This window comes from Rissa tridactyla, chromosome 2 (genome assembly GCF_028500815.1).
Source record: "Rissa tridactyla isolate bRisTri1 chromosome 2, bRisTri1.patW.cur.20221130, whole genome shotgun sequence".
NCBI classification, from domain to species: domain Eukaryota; kingdom Metazoa; phylum Chordata; class Aves; order Charadriiformes; family Laridae; genus Rissa; species Rissa tridactyla.
Genome location: NC_071467.1, coordinates 98,440,618 through 98,452,737, shown reverse-complemented (window position 1 = coordinate 98,452,737; position 12,120 = coordinate 98,440,618). Strand labels below are relative to the sequence as shown.

Genomic DNA, 12,120 nt, shown 5'->3' with positions numbered 1-12,120 from the left:
GCCATGTACACTGCTTGGGTATTTGCAATAAAAACATTGACCAATTCAAAAAACACATGTCCTTAAAGTAGTATTGGCTAAACTATATATATATATATATATGTGGCTTTTTACTCCACTCCAGGCAAAGGGCATGATTGCCTTTACCACAAATCCTCCCCGGAGACTGTGATGGAGATCCTCCACCACTGAACCCATCAGTGGAAGTGTGAAGAGGTCAGGAGGGTGCAAGACTGCATCCTCTCCGTCGTGCAAAACTTCAACAAGCAAGTTACTGCTGTCCCGGTGGATGTCATCTTAACCATACAATGGATAAACCCCATTGTGAAGGGTTCCAGGATGCGTGGTTAGAGCTGAGGGTCTGCTGCTCTGAAAAAGCTTCAAGTGAGTGCAATGGTAAATAGCCCACAGGACTACATCTTTGTAAACTTCTTTTTTTGAAGGGGGGAAGACCAGCTTGTTTTCCTTCATCATCTCCTCACCTCCACCCATCAGGATGCTTACAAAATTAAGCACAGGCAGAACACACAAACTTTTCCATCTACTGCTCAGACATAACCAGTGTCAGCCTCCATGTCACAGCTTCTACTTAATCCTGGAATTTTCTTTGCATGCAAATAATTAGCCTATATACTAGCTGTCGTGAAATGTGTTTTTCCTTCTATGTACATAGGGGTGTAGAGCATGCAATTTTGAATGATTTGTGGCTGTATATACATAAGCAAGGAATTCACCCCCAAGTCACAGCAACACATAGGACATAAAAGCATAAATAGAGGTAGCCTTGAAGGACTCGTTTCAATTCCTGAACACAGAGATACAGCTCTTCGGTTGCAATGTTTTTTTCCTTTTTTGCAAACATATAGAGCACGTAAACATTTTCAGTTCTGCACATTTACTCCTTGGCAGTATGAAGATACAATAGTTTCTATAACCAAACACGAATATCAAAGCTTCCGTCAGACACCCAGACAGCGTCCCTCTTTGAGTGATGACTCACATCTTATACTTTCCCTCCTCTCCTCATTATTACAGCAAAGTGAAAGGCAGAAAAGCTTGCAACAGACACAAATACCAACATTCTAAATTAAAAGGGAGAAACATGAGCCTGACACTAAAATGGTATTTTTTTTCCTTCTAGTGAAAAGTAATTCTGTACTCTGTCTCCTAATCAGCATCTCTCGTCTCTCCTTCAGACAAAAAGCACGTAGAACAACTCCACATGATGGCTGTGTCTACAACAAGCTCTAGCGCACAGGAAGAAGCCCCACACAGGGGATGTGTTCTAGCATGCACAAACTCACACTCACAAGCTGGACTCTTCCACAGTAACATGCTGGCTATGGTTTCCATGAACAGCATGTCTTGACTTCACCGACTTCACTGATAACAGCTCCAGACCAACACCAAAAAATAAACCTCATCAAGTCCCAATTCTGGAGCCACACAATAGTCCCACTCTGACTCACCCAACTGCCCTTATTTATGGTCTTTGAAGTCTGTCAGACAGGTACAGAATTTCTCGTTAGGTTTTATATAAACATAATTTAAACAAACAGTCCCTTGACTACAGCATGTCTGGGACTGCCTTACTTCAGAGAGGTTAACCATCCTGTAGCAGTAACTAGATTCACATGTCCCAGATGGCTGTGTCTGGTGCTGGCTGGCTTTGGGACTCCGGAGGTACTGACTCACTTGGAAACACAAGGCACAAGGATGCTTGTAGGTCCTGTAGTCAGTAGCCCAAACTCCACCAAAGTCAAAACTACTTGCAGACACCAAGGACATTCAAAGAATCAGCTAAACTGATGGCATTTCTAATTACAGATTATGGATTTTCCCATGGAGGCTGAGAAGATTCACCTAGAAATACAATAAAAAAGCACCTAGGTCTTGCCCAACCCACAATATTTTTTCTGTATTAAAATAGAATAAGAGGAACAAGAAATGGGGAACATTTATGTCATTGTGTGCAAGTAGCAACACATACAAAGAGATCTAAGAAACTGCATCATGTGTTTGATACAGCTACATTTTTTACTTGAAATTGTGTTTGCAGTGCAGTTAACCTAGCTGTGCTCTCAAGCCTAGAAATTTCCACTCAGCACTTCTGCTCCTCCCTGGAAGACTAAGAGTTGGAAAAGTCCCACTTCAGTAGGAAGTGAAGGATGAGGTCCTTTGTAATTTGAGATACTATCTTTTTTTTATGAGTGTTTTAGTATCTGCTAGCAATGATCTACTTTACGAGTGTAATGCCCACTCAGTTCCCACTGAGCTGAAATCATTTACAAGAGACACAGAGAAAGATTACTGAACACTATTTTCTTACTGGTCAGCACAAAGTTATTTGGCGCAAGCATCTCCGTAAATATTTGTCCAAGACTGGGTAAATTTGCAGTGTACGATGGCCCTCAGACCTGTACTTCCCTCTATCAAGGTAGAAGGCTCATAGTCTAGCGCTGGAGCTCAGCTGTGCTTCAGCAGAAATGCAAAATGCTAGAGGCTGAGCTTCATATCACTGCTGTCTTTCCCTTTGGATCTGTTCTTTTTTGTTTTGCTCAATGTTCCCCTCCACAAACAAAAAGAAGATTAATTTTGAGACGGAACGAATGTAAGGTTATTCCTGGCTGCTGGGTAATGAAGAGAATTTGTGAAGTGCATTACACGGGGCTGGGCTCTGGCATGGGGAAGCTAGAGAGAGAGGAGGGAACTGTTCCCACCTCCTGGCAAATACGCAGAGGAAGAGGACAGGGCCAGAACCATTTTCAGCCTCATGAAGCTGAAGGCAACGTCTGCTTTGCTATGTGCAAGGAGGTCCGATGGACTCAGTTCATAGCAACACTGGCAGCCTGCCACAGTATTTTGTTCACGTGTGTTTGTGACATCCATGGGCCCAGAGCTGTAATTATGGTCTCAGATGTCACAGTACTACTAGCCCAGGAGATATTTATGGATCTGATACGTACAATCTATAGGCATGGTGCAGTTTCAGGTGCATTTGAGAAAACTCCCCACTCAAGAAGAGGGACAGCAAGTCTATACCAGTTTTTTTTGAGGTACACGTCAAAGCAATACACTCCACTGGGTCTCACCACTAAAAGTCACTGAAGGTCTGGACAGGGCTTGGACTCATACCATAGATACTATCAGAGGCATACTAATGAACTGGGAACCGGGTTACGTATTAGAGCTGCTTCTTTTCCTGTGAAGTGACTTGCTGCTTTTCACAGCTGCATTTTAAACTTAAAATGATAATTAGGACAAGTACGTACTTTCCTCGTCCACCAGAAGGGAAAGGCCAGATAACCACTTCCACGCTGGTTTTTTATTACTAAAAAGCTTATGAAGCATTTAGAGAATATAGTGGAATACATGAACCTAACTAGAGAGAAACAGCTCCATATTGTTTGCTATTTATATTATTAACTTTGCTCCAAAGTATACCACCACACAAACAAAATCACCAAAATGTCACCATCTGTGGGGAAGACGACTGTGACTATCAGTGAGGAGCACTCAGGATATAGTTCAGCATGGGGAACAGAAACTAAACCGGGTTGCCAAATGCTATTCCTACAAATAGTGGGGGGGTGGGGGGAGAGTTGTGTCATTGTATGAGCAGACAGCACTGTGTGTTAAATACCCTCATCGGACACTAAGATACGTGGAAGAAAAGGAGTCTGATTCTCATCATACCGGTTTGGCTCCGGAATAGCTCTAGTTGATTTTGAAGGAATACCTCCCACTTTACCACAGCTTCAGACACTGCAAACACATGCTTCTCAATTCATAATCTAAAGCATTACTTTCGGCAGCATAACTGCAGCCATCCCCTTATCAATGTGCTGTATTTTTTCCAATGTAGCTTATGTTCACTGAGGGAAGGGTTTCAGCCACTTTCATGCTACGACAACCCATACACCCACTCACACTCAGGCACAGACAAGTCCTAAACAGGACAAGAATCAGGTCAATATATTTGTTTTGGAAAATATTTAAGGGCAGGATTTTGAAACTTCTGTCTCCAGAAATACTGGTATCCCAAACCCAGTGCTTGCCCTTAACCAAGACCACTTGCCCTTCAGGCTGAGGGTTGCCAAACATATCATGTTGCTGTGCCTGCTCACAACCAGTTGGAAAGCTGCATGGGGGTATTTCAGTCACGGCCTGTATCTCTGCTAAAATTTACTTAAAAGCATTCAGTGTTGATTTACCAAGAGGATGGGAAGTCACCCTGTAATGCTTCCTTAACTATAGGCATCCTAAATATTTTACTACTTACAGTGCTCTCTGAAGGAAGATGTTTGATATTGCCGTATACAGTTAGGAAGCAGAATGCCTTTGTATTATTACAGAAAATAGAGAGCTTTATAATAAAACAGACTGAAACATCATCATTACCGAAGCAGCTTTGTACTGAGAAAGCCTTATGCTGAGAAAGCAGTGCAAACATACTAGTAAATGCAATTTTCTGTTCCTAGTGTAAAAAAATTTAAAAATGCAAACTGGAAAATATTGTATATTTAGTATGTGCTTATATAAACCACATAACTCTAAACCCTGATCAGAAGAGAAATGTACATTAACACATATAATACAGAGCAGTATATTTTTCCTTCCCGATACCAGCTGTACAAGACTGTGGCTGAAGAAATGCCTTTAAACCAGGAGGAAATCTCTGCATTTTAAACTCGGGCTCCCTCCAGCTTAATCAGATGTGTTTTCACACATGAAGGGAGTTCTTGTATTTAAACTAAAACAGATATATGACTGACAGTATGCCATCTTAGCAACTGCTTTCCACACAGATATGTCTCAATACTGAAGCATTTTCAAACACTTCACACAGATATTACTTTAAAACTTCCACTGAGAAAACTATTTTCAGCCTTTTGGGAAGTACTTGATGTCTATTTGATTTTCTGTGCCTTTAACAGTCAGGACTCCAAGATTTCCTTTTGCCTCAGCTCTAAGCACCGCACACTTCAATTTTAGCCACAAATAACATTTGTTTTAGCTCTTTAATCATTCTGGTTCTTACCTTTTTTTTAGCTAAGCCTTTTCTACTTTCTTGCATTAGAAGCTAATGCTGGCATTCCGTTGTTTTCAGGGTATCCTTTGCTTTTAAGCAAAAAAAATGGACAGAAAGCTGTGTTCTGACATACCTTGAAAGGAGAGTAGCTCTCACTGCCAGCTGTGTGACTTTTCAGTAGCTGCACTCAGATTCCAGCGTTCCCAAGAAACCACGATGTCACAAACCCCTGAAGCTCGCAACCAGGAGCGGAGGCAGATTGCTCTCGCACGCCCTTCCTCTTCTCTGCGTATCTGACAGCTGTACACTTTTTAGGACGGCAGCAGGACTTGTCTCCCAGCCCCTTTGCCACTCCGATAAATCATCCCCTCCCTGCTATTAAGAGCACGCTGCCATTATATCTTAAAAGCACGTCACAGCTTGTATGCAGTAGCTGTGGGAAAGCTGCATTTATTTATACAGGAAGCTTGGGTACAGCACTTCCTACTTCCCATCCGACTCTCAATTCAACTGCAGGTGATTACTTAAACCCTGTCAGCTTCCAGCCGATGCACACCCGATGTTCTTATTTGGGTATCTGTGCTGCTTTTAATTATAACTCCCATCTGAGCCCTGACATGACAAAACCGAAAGGGACAAGACATTATAGATGCGACACTCATAAAAAAAAACCCTCCCCATTGCCATTTAACCTGTTTTGGGATAGCAGTTTGTATAGCAGCTGCCCTACCGGCAGATGATGTCTGAAACATTGCTGGCTTCTGCTTTATCTCCATATGTGAAAAATGTCGTCCAAAAGCAAAGTGATTTCTTCATGTTGAAGAGGGAGGAAGCAAAAATCTAAATTCATAAGTAAAGTATCAGTGTCATCCCAAATCTGAGTGCTTAATGATGATGGTGCTCAGCGTATTCTGCCAATACTAAATTTTGAGTCTTTCAGCTGGGCTTGTGTGCAAGAGGGGTTGGAAATACTGCAGTTCTGTACTCCAAACCTACAGGTGTGATTCACACCAGCCAAGCAGCAGGAGAAGGTATTATTGTGCCACTTGACACCAAACGCTCAAGAACTTTTCCTGCTGTAAGAAATGTACCGCACCCACAGATAAGAAGTACAGATATATCAGAGTGCAAGGGGTGCAGAAAAACAGAGGGATAAACAAGTATAGATGCTAATCTATAATTTTCTTTTTATGATGAAATAAGTTTACTTTGTACTTCATGCAATTAGCGCTGGCGTTCTGCCTTCAGGACTTTGCTGTGAAGCCTGATGTATAGGCATTTCTTCTGGGGCGTACAGAAACTCACAGCTGAACTTTTAGTTATTTTCAGACAATTATACTGCATCAGTTTAATTTAAGGAAAAGGCAGAAAGCTCGTGCAACTTTAATTCAGCCTCCTTGCACCTATGCATTACAGCTTTCCTTGAATTATCATCACATACTCTTTTCCCCTTGGAATAAGTACAAACTTTATCCATCTATTTGACATTGGGTGTTACACATAATTTTGTGTCTGAGGAAGGAGGGAATAGTCACCAGGAAAAATATAGCCATTCCAACATGTGGAATCATGTTCATCCCTACAGTATTCATCAATAGGATTACAGTAGGATTAGGCAACCAAGAGCCATGTCACAGATATTGCCACTTGAGCTAGTAGACCATTTCCCAGCAGTGGCAGACTTTTATCCTCAGCAGTGACCAATCCTAGAAGGTATTCAGGAAACACTTGGGACTCAGAGCTATTTTGCAAGCTGCAGAGCAGTAGTGAAAATGTGGAATTCCATGTCAAACTTCGCAATTAGAAAGAGAGTCTCCTTCAGCGGTTTGATTTTTATCCTCCATCTTCTGTCCTAGTACAAAATAGCTTAAGCCTCTATCACTGTCTTTTCACTACTTCCCCGCTCTTCTCCCTCCCTCTGTTCCAGCTCCTGTGTTTTCTTCCTGCAGCTGCTACCTTTGGTAGTCTGCCTCCATCACACAGGTACTTGTCAGGCCACAGATGAAGTGCAGCAAGAAAAATCTTCCCGCTCCGAGCTCCAGTGCTCAGCACCCCAGCACTTGAACAGCAAAAGGACAATTATCTCAAGAAGGAGGGTGGTGAGAGAGGGAGGATGAAGGAAATGAAGTCATCCGTGCAGGTGTAGGGAAAATGGCAGGGCAGCAGGACCAGAAGTAGAGCAGGGCAGCTGTCAGCAGCAAAGCAGCAAAAGTAGCATCTGGTTTGGTACTCGCTACTTGCTGGCACAACAAAACAAAAACAAGCATCACTGCAGTAGCCTCCATCAGTCAAGAGAAACAACTACAAATAAAGGCCAATCATCTTTCCTTCAGATAAATGATGAGGGCAGCTTTTACCTAGGGAGGCTGTTCTTTTGAATTAAGAAAACTAGATTAGTCCATTAAAATGCAGATAAATTCTGGAAACTTCAGCTGCAAACATCAGATGGTATTTCTATGTGGTCTCCTACTATGTATCTCTGTGCATGAAAGCTACAATGTGACTGCACAAATATGCAAAACTGCTTACAGCAAGATTAATTTCCCTTAAACATCACAAAATTGGTATGGAACATCATGAATGTTTCTCAAGGCATTTAATCTTCTGCAAAATGTTAAGATGTGCTCATTTCCAAGCACTCAAATTCTAGAGTATCAGATCCTACAGCATGGTCCCCAGATTTACATGCAGGACAATCACTTACTGATGCTCTGTGGACAGCTGGCTACTCCCCTGCTTCCATCTCCACTTCTGAGTTCGCCCCTAATTCTGTGCTTTCCCAGGATGTCCGCAGCAAAGAGGAGCTGAAGGTGACATGGCACCGTGCAAGATCTCAGGGTAGAAGGAGATGATCAATACTGATGATTCTTTCCATTGCTGTCACCAAAAGGCATGAGCTGGACTGTTACGAGCTCTTCTGTCAAAATGATTTCTCTTCCAGCTATACCTCGAGCCCAGGTACTTCACCGTTTCACAGAAGCACATCTTCTTGGCAAGCTAATTTTGTAGAGTGTTATGAGTCATGCTAAAATTGCTACCCAGCTCAAATCCCTGAAATCTCTTGACCCAGACTGATTGATTTCCTCTCTGAGACAACAAATAATTAAAAAGTACAAGTTCGGAATGTCACGCAATGCCAGTCAAGGCACAAGCTAGGCCCTCCCCATTTGCTTTTTTCTTTGGTAACAGTGATATAAAGCACAAAACTGAGAGGATCCAATTAATTTTTTTGACAGTCTTAACTGATGCTTTTATAAATTCAGGACTGGGGGAATGGCCGAGACTCTGAGATCATACATGCCAAAACACAACATCACCGTGAATTTTTAGTTGAGTTACTAGCCAAACTAAGAATAAAGGTTGGCATAGTTAATTACTAACATTGCTGTGTCATCCCTGCAGCTACTTGAAATAGTTATAAAATGACTAAGCCACTCTGGCATTAACTAAAATTACTAATCAATTTATGAGGTAGGTGGGTAAAAAAGTAATAGCATGACCACTGAAAAGACCTCTCACATCCCACAAACAGAATACCATTAACAGCTAGTGAAAACACTGGGTTAGTGTATAACTAACAGTTTCATTATAATTGTACATAAAGAACCAGGATTAGCTTGTGAAGGAAAAAAAGACATTTTCACTACCCTGATTCACAATTTTCAACTAATAAAAACCAAATACACTAAAAAATAATTGCTATCCATAGGTGTAAAGTAAAACCAGGTTTTGCAACAAGCTTTCTAAAACCAGAGCCTAAGTAAGAAAAGTGTATCTTTATCCACTTCACTTACTGTACTTGCAAATCATCCATTTTCCTATGCAAAAAAAAAAAAGTATTTGTATATGCAAGAAAGACAGTTTACTAAGAAAAATAGATACTAATATTTAACATAACCAATGCTGAAAACAGGACAGGAAGGTTTTTTGCACAGTGAGTGTACATATATTATCCGAAGTTGCAAGTATGATGCCCCTGATATCATGAGCTAAGAACAGTTTTCTTCAATGGGAACTATTTTAAAGGGGGATTCCACCATCCAAAGTCATTTGTGGTGCCTTCATAAACTTAATGCTTTAAAAAGAAGAATCTCTATTCAATATATGTATTTATATAATCACATCGGATATCAGTGCAAAAAATACAAAGTTATGTAATATTTTGCATGCAGACAAGCTTTACTCAGAATAGCTACAAGAAAATCACAATCACATCTTTTCCTGTTTAAATAACGCTATTGTTCTACAATTCTGACTTGGTATGCAAGTCACTCGCTGACAAACCAGGCTTGAAATCCTCATTATTCCCTTTAGCTAAAACATGATAAACTTTATTATAAGGTGTTTTGCATTGGAGTGAAATAAATCAAGTTATATTATTTTGAAATAATAGTAGTTACAAATCTAAAGAGCTTTGTGTTTTACAGTAAAAAAGTGCGTGGGATGGCACACTGTCTCCTGAACATTTATAATCACTATGATCTCAAAACATGGATTTGTCTCGGACACAAAGAAAAGACATAGGTGACTTCCACCTATCCTGCTCTATGAGTAAGGCAAAGAGCAATATTCATTAAAATTTGTTGGCACAGCAGACCATCTCCAAACAAAACACAGTCATATGGCTTCCATAAGGCTTTATGTCTTCTCCATAGGTATTTTTTCCTGTGTTTACACTTTGAAGTACTTCCTGACATACTGGAAACTAGCTTTTGGTACTTGGTCCATACATAACAGCACTAGAGGAAAGAAACACACAGCCCCACCAGGAAACAGTGAGAAATCAGCCTGCTACCCCAGGTTTTGGGGTGCTTAGAAATCTCAGCTTAAACATCAAGGCTGATGGCTTTGACAGTACCATAGTTCAGTGCAACTTGTCTTCTTGGGACCTCCAAGCATTAAGAGAAAGTATATTTGCCCCCATAGGAAATCACAGAATCACAGAATGGTTCGGGTTGGAAGGGACCTTAAAGATCACCTAGTTCCAACCCCCTGCCCTGGGCAGGGACACCTCCCACTAGACCAGGCTGTTCAAAGCCCCATCCAGCCTGGCCTTAAACACTTCCAGGGATGGGCCCTCCACAGTTTCTCTGGGCAACCTGTTCCAGTGCCTCACCACCCTGACATGAAAGAATTTCTTCCCGATATCCAATCTGAATCTACCCTCTTCCAGTTTGAGACCGTTACCGCTTGTCCTATCACTCCACTCCCTGATAAAGAGTCCCTGCCCATCCTTCCTGTAGGCCCCCTTTAGGTACTGGAAGGCTGCAATAAGGTCTCCCTGGAGCCTTCTCTTCTCCAGGCTGAACAACCCCAACTCTCTCAGCCTGTCCTCATAGCAGAGGTGCTCCAGCCCTTTGATCATCTTCGTGGTCCTCTGCTGGAACCATTCCAACAGGTCCACGTCCTTCTTGTGTTGAGGACTCTAGAGCTGGACGCAGTGCTCCAGGTGGGGTCTCACCAGAGCAGAGCAGAGCAGAGCAGAGCAGAGCAGAGCAGAGGGGCAGAATCACCTCCCTTGACTTGCTGGCCACACTTCTTTTAATGCAGCCCAGGATGCGGCTGGCTTTCTGGCCTGCAAGCGCACATTGCCTGCTCATGCTGAGCTTCTCTTCAACGAGCACTGCCAAGTCCTTCTCCTCAGGGCTGCTCTCAAGCCACTCTCCACCCAACCTGTATTTGTGCCTGGGATTGCCATGACCCAGGTGCGGGATCTTGCACTTGGCCTGGTTGAACTTCATGAAGTTCGCACAGGCCCACCTCTCAAGCCTGTCAAGGTCCCTCTGGATAGCATCCCTTCCCTCCAGCGTGTTGACCGTGCCACACAGCTTGGTGTCACTGGCAAACTTGTTGAGGGTACGCTCAATCCCACTGTCCATGTCACCAACAAAGATGTTAAACAGCACTGGACCCAGTACTGACCCCTAAGGAACGCAATCCTGCTGGCGGCAGAGCTTTCTATTGGTAATGCTGCCAGCAGTGGGGCCTTTTGCCACCAGCAACTGAACAGCTCTACATAAATTTTTAACTTCTGCTAACTCCTGTCTGTTGACTAGGTGCATGAAGAACCAGCTTGTGGAAAGAAAACAAGCTGAGTTGTTAGGAGTCTGCCATAAATGAAATGCTGATGAATTGCCACTGAAGAGCAAACATCCAGCCCAGGGGCAGCCAGTGCAGCACCCTCAGCCCAGTGCCCATCCTTGGCCACCTCTCTGCACTCAGATGCAGGGAAGAGACAGGTTACTGTCATCTTCCCCTTGACTTTCTCCTATGATGTGAGACACGTCAGTCATCGGTTCACAAAGCCGTCACATCCCTCCCTGCACACACTGTGAGCACAATCACAAACCCTCTGGATGGCAAGAGGAGCTGGCACATCAGTGACGTGACGGCACTACTTCTACTGACACAGCAGCAGAGAATGCAGGACACCTCTTGGGCTCAGAGGCTACCATAGGCAAGCAGGTCCAATTCCCCACCTGGACAGCACACGTAGCACCCTAAAGCAGCACCTCCTCATCAAACTCCTGGGAAAAAACAAAATAAAACCAAACACCTTGCCTTGCTCTCATGTTCATGTGTAACACATACAGATGTGGAGGTGCTCAATTTCTTCTGAGGATTAGGTAACAGGTGAGAATTTCTAGCTGCGAAGAGAGTAATATGTAAAGTAGCATCGAGGGGACCGTATTATCATAGAATCATAGAATGGTTCGGGTTAGAAAGGACCTTAAAGATCACCTAGTTCCAACACCCCTGCCATGGGCAGGGACACCTCCCACTAGACCAGGCTGCTCAAAGCCCCATCCAGCCTGGCCTTGAACACCTCCAGGGATGGGGCATCCACAGCTTCTCTGGGCAACCTGTTCCAGTGTCTCACCACCCTTACAGTAAAGAATTTCTTCCTGATACCTAAATCTCCCCTCTTCCAGTTTAAAACCGTTACCCCTCATTCTATCACTCCACTCCCTGATGAAGAGTCCCTCCCCATCTTTCCTGTAGGCCCACTTTAGGTACTGGAAGGCAGCTATAAGGTCTCCCCGGAGCCTTCTCTTCTCCAGGCTGAACAACCCCAACTCCCTCAGCCT

The 12,120-nt window shown here is 43.0% G+C and overlaps 1 protein-coding gene across 3 annotated transcripts in view; it reads right to left on the bottom strand.

Moving 5' to 3' along the window:
• RNF144B (ring finger protein 144B) overlaps positions 1-7,891 on the bottom strand; it is a 56,629-nt gene extending 48,738 nt beyond the window's left edge. The window contains exon 1 of one of the 3 annotated variants that reach the window (XM_054192096.1): positions 7,737-7,891. The gene's annotated coding sequence lies outside the window, so the exon portion shown is untranslated. Of the gene's footprint in view, positions 1-5,041; positions 5,494-7,736 lie in introns of those variants that run through there. The other 2 variants (XM_054192094.1, XM_054192095.1) reach the window with 2 other exon arrangements.
• Positions 7,892-12,120: the final 4,229 nt, after the last annotated feature.